Source organism: Aphis gossypii, chromosome X (assembly GCF_020184175.1).
Source record: "Aphis gossypii isolate Hap1 chromosome X, ASM2018417v2, whole genome shotgun sequence".
NCBI classification, from domain to species: Eukaryota; Metazoa; Arthropoda; class Insecta; order Hemiptera; family Aphididae; genus Aphis; species Aphis gossypii.
In genome coordinates, this window is record NC_065533.1 from 37,353,092 (window position 1) to 37,363,159 (window position 10,068).

Below are 10,068 nucleotides of genomic sequence, written 5' to 3' on the forward strand. Positions count from 1 at the left end.
TATATTATACATATTATTATACATTTATACAATGTTTGTTTTTATTGATAAAAATATATTCTATCAAGTATCAACTGATTTGTTTAATAATAATAATAATGTACATTTACTTTATATTAATTATATTACTTATATTATACTATTTTTATTAATTAAAATAACTTGTACAGTTCATGTACACATTGGGAAAACATTTATTTGAGTGACAATTTCGATAGAAAATCATTATATAGTTCTATAACTTAATTAAATAATAATTATATACCTTTAATTAAAGAGCTAATGCTTATGCAATTTCGTCTATTTTTTCTTTTATAAAAAAAGTTACAAAATAATATAATAATTAAACTTAAATATAAGTTTAAAGCCTTAAAGGTTATAACTTTAAAATTAAAATATTTAAAATTAAATTAAAATTTTTTATGTAGCATATTTATTTATTTATTGGTGTATAATGTATATACAAGTTGAACTCATTCATTTAAAATATTTTAAACTAATCACAATTTACTGATAAACTAAAACTAAAGTAAATTCAAATACAATATAATAAAAGTATCAATGAAATAATTTAAATAATATAGTAATATTTAATAACAGAAATTATAATAATAATAATTAAAAAGAAGAATTTATGCTATTAAACTATTACATAGTTTGCATCTATATCAAAATTATTAATTTACCCAAAGACTTATCAGATCAGAATTAACGTGTATAGGTACTACTTGTATTTATTAGAAATGTATAAGGATAGGTATATTTCAATATTTGTTATACTTTAAATAAATAAATCCAATATTTGATTTACTAGTGCGTATTAAGAGAAGGTTATTAAATATAATCTAAATTTGCCATTGTAAAAAAACCTCACAACCACATAAAACACTAAAATCGAGACATCACAATATGTGGGATCCAAATTCCAAAAGAGATAGGTAGTATAATAGAGGACCAAAAAAATCATATAAAAAGAGTTAACTGTGGGTTAAAAAATATCACTGGTCAACGATCCCGTGCCAGAAAAGTCTCCGATTTTGAACTTAACCAGTTGAACTATGAACTATCCTGAATAAGATTAGAACTGAGAAAAACAGAAGTAAAAGCTCTTCTCGAGTGGTGATTGAACAAACAGTTCAGGATATTATCTATCAATGATACTTGACTAAAATATCAAATAACCACCAATAGTTCAAATTTTTAGTACCTACATTTAAATATTAATATTAATTCTAGAAATCTGTACCACAATTTCAATTTCAATTGATAAAATGTATTTTATAAATTTACCAAGCGCATATACATTAGTTCTATAGTATGATACACTAATACCGATGACATGTGTCCAATATACTTAATATTGTAATTGTCATGTTCTATAATAACAATAGTCAATAATAAGAAGAAAAAATATATAGAGGTGTGGTCGTTTATGTACCACAGTGAAACTTCTATTTAACGTAGTCTTATGTAGAACCAAAAAAATCAGTATTATAAAAGAATTTGTTAAATATAATTAGCGCATAATTATCAATGAAGGTTGTGGTTCTCAAAAATAGGTAATTCATAAACTAAAAAATTGCATTAAATGAAAGTTCGTTATATGGAAGTTTCACTGTATTATCTCGTATACTTTGGTATACGTAGTTAAAGTAAAAGGTTATTTTTTTTAAAAAAATTATCATAGTACCTATTGTCGAAATAACAAACAATTGAATAAAATCAGTCGATGCTATTTAATTCCGACACATGTCGCACATGCATTGGCATTACATAATGAAATTTAAATTTTTTTGAATAAGTACCTAATGGATACAACTTTTGGTTACATTATCAAAAGTACCAAATGTAATGATGAAGAATAGCGTAAATTACAGATTTTGTGGATACCAGATTGCTCAGATTATATAACTTTCTTTTATTTAGTTTTCTATGACAAAAATTATAGCCCCCGATGGACAACTATTGAAGTCAAGCCATTAAGACAGTAGCGTTACATTAGCACCACCGTGCTCAAAGATCAGAAAATAACATAATAATTACACAGTTTATAAATATTTAAGTTTTAAATGAACATTTTAAATTTTTAAACATAATTTTAATTTAACATTTTCAACTTTTCATTTAATATTTATTTTATTTATTTAAATCTATTTTTTTTTAGCCTAAAGCACATTAAATAAGTACAGTATTTACAGCTCTCAAGGCACTACCAGTTTATTTTTTTTTTATAATTTTAATTAATAAATAATTTCTTCATTATAAATTCTGAATAAATATTCAAACTTTAGGAGTTTAAAAAAATATTATTATTCACGATATTTTCTGTATAAAAATTCCAATATTATATAATATTGTTATAAATATTGAAATAATAGTCGTGGTGGAATATATCTTCCCTCGCACCCCCTCTAATTGAACCATCCATGCACTGTCACAATTATTATCAACCATCGTACGCAAAATACATAACTAAAAGAATTTGATGGAAATCGTAAATGTGTGAATTATTATGACCTGTGAGTATTACCTGTTCAATAATATCGACCAGCGTCTAAGTCTCGGTGTAACTAATACTTATATGATAATATTATGTAGGTATTATTATTAGTTACATTGACATTCTCCGTTTGATTGACGTTTGACAACCATCTTCTCGGAATTTTTTATTTAAATCTGTGCGTGTGTGTGTGAATTCAAAAACAATTCATTATAATAATTTATACTATTGAACATTACGTGAAGTATATAGTTTTCATAATATCACAATGTTTCATGTGATGTAATTATCAGAATTATTATCAAATTAATCACATACCTACTTCAATTACATTTTATCCCTCAATGAGATTCCGTATCATTCAATCACAAGTAAAACATCAAAATGTACTTATTATACCTATCAATTCAAAATGACTATGTCTCTCAATTTTTTTTCATACTCTTTGTTATAATCTCTAAATATATTTAGAACATTTATATTTACGTTTAATATAATATAAACAAGAAATATTATATTTAAAATCATTAAATCATATGAAATTGAAACATCTAATGAATTCGTAGTAGGTACAGAACATATTATTAACAAATGGTAAATTAAAAAAAAATTATATGCAGCATTATTGTATTATAATATACATACATATAGTTAAATACTTTTAACATTTTTCGTGAAACTATAAGAATAAAAAGGTATGTACCTGTTTCGAAAAATCATTTTTGTATAATTACATAATATTTATTTACATAATGTTTAAATAATACATATCCGGAATCGGTGGAATAAAGTTACCAGAGACGTTCACTCCCGAAATACTTGGTTTTTTAAATGAAAATTTAATATTAACAAATTAAAATAATTTATATAATTTTTATAAAAATAAAAATTCTTCACTATTTATAAATAAAATAAAATAATATTACACAAATTGTACAAAATAATTTGAAAAAAAATATTCTACTTTTCAATAACTTATTTTCAAAAACACCCCCAACAATTTTTTCTGCGTACGTCCCTGAAAGTTACAAAAAAAAATACATAAACAAAATAAAATAAAATAGATTTATATTAATTATAAATCAAAATAATACTATCGGTACCTGAAATTTTAAATGTGTTTCTACAAGAAGTTATTTTAAGGTGTATTAAAAAAAATTAGCTGAAATACTTTATTTATCAAATGAAATCGTCAATATGATTATAAAACACACATCGCGTAGTGTGTAATGAACAGGGCTCGGAAGTTGTAGGAGTTGCATATTTTTCTGTATGCTCTCAGTTTATAGCAGACCAAGCTAGAAATTCTTTCGATACAGTGACGAGTTTAAATACAAAAATTAAAAATGCCTTTTTTTGCATATTTTGTCAATTTCAGAAAAAAAGTGCATATTTCTTAATTTCTATATGCTTTTTAGGCATATTTCTTAATTTTAATAGGATTTCTATGTTTGTTCAATATTTTCTAAAAAAAACTGTAGTTTTCTTCTAACAATTATGGTTTTATTATTTTGTTTTTGATTATTTAACGTACACCGTATCATATCTATATATATCGACTATTACTACAGAGCGTATTTATCTTTATTGCAAAAACGTCTCTAAATTAAAAATAAATAAATATAATTTTTTAAATAACTTTTATTCTATATTTTTATTTTTAGATTGAAAAATTACAATCTTTGAAAATCAGCCAACTACATTTACAGCTACTTAATTAATTTTTTTTTATATTAATACATTTATTTTACATATTTTATACAGTTTTTTATACAGCATTTTCAAAATATTTTGTTTTGCATATTTAACATTTTTCGTGCATATTTTGTAAATTTTTTGTGCATATTTGCATGCATATTTTGTCATTTTTAGCTCCTACAACTTCCGAGCCCTAGTAATGAACTATAAAAAGCATGTTCAAACAATGATGTATTCCTAATATATAGGTATAATATTTATATAGATACATGTAATTGTTAACGAAATATTAGTAAAATTATTAGATATTAATAATGATTTTCAATTCAAATGTTTCAACAAAATTATAAAAATTATATAAATAATAATATAATAATATTATATTTATAATTATATAAATTATTAGACACATGATTTATGAACAATGTCTCAATATCTACTCCATTTGATAGATTATTAATAAGTACCTGTGAGAAATGTGTGAGTACATCATTAATAATATATTAAGGATTCGAATTACGATATCATTAAAAATAATTTTAACTAGGCAACTGAACAATTTAACAAAATAGATACCTATAAAGTAAATGAATTTGGATAGATTTATTTTCCAACTCGAAGTTATGTGTCCACGTAAGAGACAAATACACAATATTATTTCAAAAACTATTTAATATAAAAATAACGTTTTTGAAAGTATTTCTTTTTACATTATGTGATGGAACAGCTACAGTGTACGCTGCTAAATGTTTGTTCACGTTTAATACTCCGCTTGTCTAAACTTTTAGTATTTATTGCTAATATAAACTACAATTATTTGAAATAAAAAACCTTACAAGGTTACAAGATTCTTAATAAGTTTAGTGGAATAAAAAAAAACATTATGTTGAAAATACACAATATTTTTTGATTGAGAATTTAAAATCAAAATTTTAACATAGATATATTTACACCAAAATGATGGTTTATTATAATTTTTTGAAAATGATTTAATCATAAATATCTATGACTATATAGTTTTAATGAATATAATATTTTATGATTATTGGTAGCTAAATAGATAATAATACAACGATTACTTATTGTATATACAGGTTAAATACAGGTCGTTTAGGTACTAATAGTATTAATGATTTTATATGACTATATTTATACGTAGATACAAATATTCAACAATAAGATAATCATATCAATATCATAAATATTAATAATTCAATTATATCAGAAAACTAAAAAATCTCTAAATTTAAATCAAAAATTATCAAAACACAACAAATAATATTTATTTAAAAATGTAAAACTATAAAAACCTAAATCCTATACCTATATTAAGTGTACCTAATTATTAATTATTATTGGATACGATTAGGTATAGACAAATTATTTTATAACTATTTAGATATCTCAGTTACTTAACCAAATATTTTGTATTTATTCATTTTAAATTGTCCATTTTTAGTATTGAAAAATGTTCTGAAAGTTATGATGAACTATCGCGCTAATAATAATATATAAAAACCACTTGAGACGAACAAATTATATGACTATTGACAAAGTTATCAAAAACAATTCTATCGGTGTTAGGATCCCAAATGCAACGAGTTTGCAAGTTTAATAACTGCGAATGGAATTTACTGATAAACGTTTGTACCATATACTTATATCTGCCATCTTCTCGAATTGATTGGTATACGGTTTTTACGCCTTCGTTGATTGCAACAGAAATTTCGTTACACGCGATTTTCGGGTCAAGATCGTCCCAAGTTTTTCCTTGCAATGTTTCATAATGGACATCATGTATGACTTTTTTTATCAACAATAAGTTAATTGTTTCGTTAAATCTCGGCTTTAACCGAAATCCCATCAACGACTCTAACGACTCCTCAGTGAGATGATTACGGTTAACCAACAAATTATCTTCGTGTGTTGTCTCTTGGTCCTTAGGCATTTTATAAGATCTCTTTTTTTATTATTCAGAATACCTACACAACAAAACATAAACATAAAAATATCGATTGAAAATTCAAGTTTTATATTATTGCAATCGCAATAATAAAGGTCACTTTAATTTATAGGAATTTCCTATTTACAACTTCCTAATCGTCTAACAAAATTACAAAACCATAGAATTTTACCACTTTATAAGTTAAAACAATGATAAAGTAACACTTTAATAATTATTAAATGTGATTAGCAAAAGGTTAGAGTTTTGAACCATAAACGTGTTATAATTATAACATAGTTTTTAATGTTCTAAAAACTATGGAAAAATACTCAAAAAAAAAAAAATAGAAAAAAATATATTAACAACAATAATGTTCTTGAAAATAACAAAACATTTTTACTTTTTTAATTTTCTGTATATATATAATTTGTTTTTTATTATAAAACATTTTTTGGAATTTTTAATAGATACGTCTGCAGTGGTGGTTTTCAACGTTGACTAGCAAAAATATAATTTTTGAGGCTAAATTACTCATTATAAACACACACAAGTTCATGATTAAATTAATGTTAAATTCTATACATTTGTACTGAAATACTGGATGGACTACAGCAGCTATTAATCGTGTTGTAGTCTATCAATCGATAAAGACGTTGTCGTAGGTTTACTTAGGTACCAAAATTAGCATTATAATTGTTAACAAATGATAAATAGTCGGAACTAAGTCGCTAAGTTTAGTAATAATGTGCAAACAAACATTAGGTACACATTAAACTTTCAATATTTCATGTATGAAGTACATTTTGTACTTGAAAAGCATTTTCTAGGACTTTTAAAAAATATCGCTTTTTATACTCAAACCCAGGCCAAAGTTATAATATAAAGCGATTTTTAATATTTGTTTTTTTTCAACTGAAATGTGGAAATATAGTGTTTTATTTTTATTTTTTTATTTGTCTTACCCTATATTATATAGCAATATAATGTAGTTTTTTTAGAATATTAAAAGCCGCCTTATAAAAGTTAATATCTCGTTAACAGGGTGTTGCAGCGATCAGTATTCAGCGTAGTATTAATTATTTTCTCTCACAGACCCAGGCGGCCAATCTTAGGTAATATGAGTATATTGTAATTATCCATTACAATAATTATAAAAGATAATATTGTTGAGTTTTACACATGGATATTTGACACAATATATTTTTGTACTAAGTAATTTTACTTAAAAACAAAATATTTTATTTATGTTAATTATGTTAACCTAATTAAATTGTTTGCATCAAAATTTACTTTACCCAATGTTTAATATCTAAAAAATAATGATTTGTTTTTTCAGTTTCCACCTTTTTTACCCACTGTATTATTTTAAACACCAACTACTGTTTGCTTATCAGCTAATCATTGTACAAAATAAATTGAAAATAATCTAGATACCTTAAAATGTATAGATATAGCTGGAATTATTTTTTTCTGTTTTGTTGCTCTTTTAATTTTTATTAGACAAGTTCAACCGGTTTTGTTTGAATTAACTAATTATTAAATCACGTAGGCGACAACAATTATTTTTAAACCAATTAACTAAAATGTTTGTTAATATATCTCTATGGCTACGACGTATATACATTCTGAGGGGCGGATCAAGAAATTTTAACGCCGTGCATAATAATAAAATACGACCATTTTCACTGAAATAACCTGTGGCAAAAGCTGACTCTGGAGTATGGGCTTGCTCACTTATGATAATGTATTATACAGTTATATTTAATTTATAGTTAATAAATAATACACATATTTATACGTATTTTAAATAAATAAAAATTAATAAAATTGTCTTAAACTCGTACACGTATTTATATAAATTCTCTGCTATAGTGGAGCGGGTCTCGGAATAACCGGTTGACTTTAATTACAATTTACAGTTTTAAATGAAAGATTTTTATAAAGTAATGATTTTACATTCATCATATTCCAAACATAGAAAGTTTCTTTAATTCCATAACACAAGCTTATTACACCTAATATTATAAACTTTTATTTTTTAATTATAATATGTACATCTTGTATTTATTCATTTTTAGATTGCAAACAGAGTGATGAATGTATTGATATTACAATATGATATGTGTGTATTTTTTATCTGTCTGTGTATACCATAACTTGTCGAAATAAATAATTCGTTTATAAAAAAAAATTCAATTTAAAAATTCGAAGATGCTTTCCAGTGGCAAATTGAATATTCTTGGTGCATAATAGAGGTCAAAAGTAAGAAGTTTCCTTTAGAAGTAGTTTCCTTTATTTAGAAGTTTTCAAAAGCATCAATAAGTAAAACCACAAAAAAGTGACGGGAAAACGGAAATTTTTACACGAATCCAGTTTTATATAGTTGTAACTTAAAAACGAACCACTGTAAATAAGTGTAAATACTTGAAATGTTTACACATGTTTATATTAGCGTTATTTAAACATGGTTAAATTTTCAAAATATTTTGGATATTTTTGAGCTATGAAAAGCTACTGAAATTTTCGATTTTTCTAAGTATTTTTTCTTTAAATGTCGATACAATTTTTTTGGAAAACTTAAAAATTTAATTCAAAGTTTCTTATAAGTTATTATATGTAGTCATATTGTAGTTAGTTAAAAAAAATGAAAAATCGTAAGTCAAAATTTTTTTTATAAACGCTTAAAGTTCAAATATTTACGAAATATATCAAACTAGCAAAAATTTGCAAGTAATTTTATAGTTGAAAATTCATTAAATATTTAATATTTATATTTAAGTTTAAAAAATCCAACACTAAGTTTTCCATAAATTTTCCTTAACTATAGAGAAAACTCGAATCATCATTTATAGGAAAAAATGTTATGAACGTTAACATTTTAAATTTTTACAAAATCAAGTAACGATAATGATTCTAAATATTAGTTATTATTTTAAAAGTATAAGTCATTGGTACACACTTGAAAATTTCACCAGCTATTTAGAATGGCATTTAATTTACATAATCTAATTACAAAATATTTTGTTTATTTTGTAGGTAAGGCATTTATAGGCATTTGAAATATTCGTTTTTTTTTTATAAATATCAATAATAATTATAATATAAATTTTAGGCTAAGTCAAAATACTTGAAACTGAATACAAAGTTTGTCACGAGGTAGTTTTATATTGATTCAAAAATTAGGTATAAGAATACATCCGCACAATATTTTTTTTTAAATTTAATTTTTTTAAAATGGTGAATTTTTTATAATTTTTACAATATTATACATTCTCAAAACTATTAAAAATTATGTTTTTATCGAATTTAATAACATTTTTAAACTTTTTTAGTGCATTTTTTTATTAAGGCATTAGGTAGTATTTTTTTAGGACATTTTTCTTATTTGTTCCGTTCACTAATAATGATACCTATCATTGCATCCAAATTTAACACACCCATTGTAGTGATCTACTCTATACCCGAGGTCCACTCAGTATCTACTGTACAACAGAGTGTTACTCACTTGATTACCCTTTTTTTTTACCAGGTAATACCACCTACCTTGGTTCTTGATATTGTTGTTTCATTGAATACTGTTGTTGTAACTTGGCTGTTCACTGAACACATAATATATCAATAATATAATTTTTATTGGAAATTTTAAAGCATAATTGACGCTTGCTACAGCTTACAAATATGAACTATAGTTTCACTGATCATTGATAAATGATAAAATAACCAATATTTTATGAATTGCTAAAATAAATACATATTTATAGAAGAAATTTAAAGTTTGCAACAAATGACCTAGACAATTGTTTAGTTCAGATATAATTGTATTTATCAATAATTTTTAACGACTGTATGTTAACATAAATAATGTAAATATAGAATGAGCCACTATTTTTATGCATAAGATGTCTTATGTTTCAAACTTTTAACA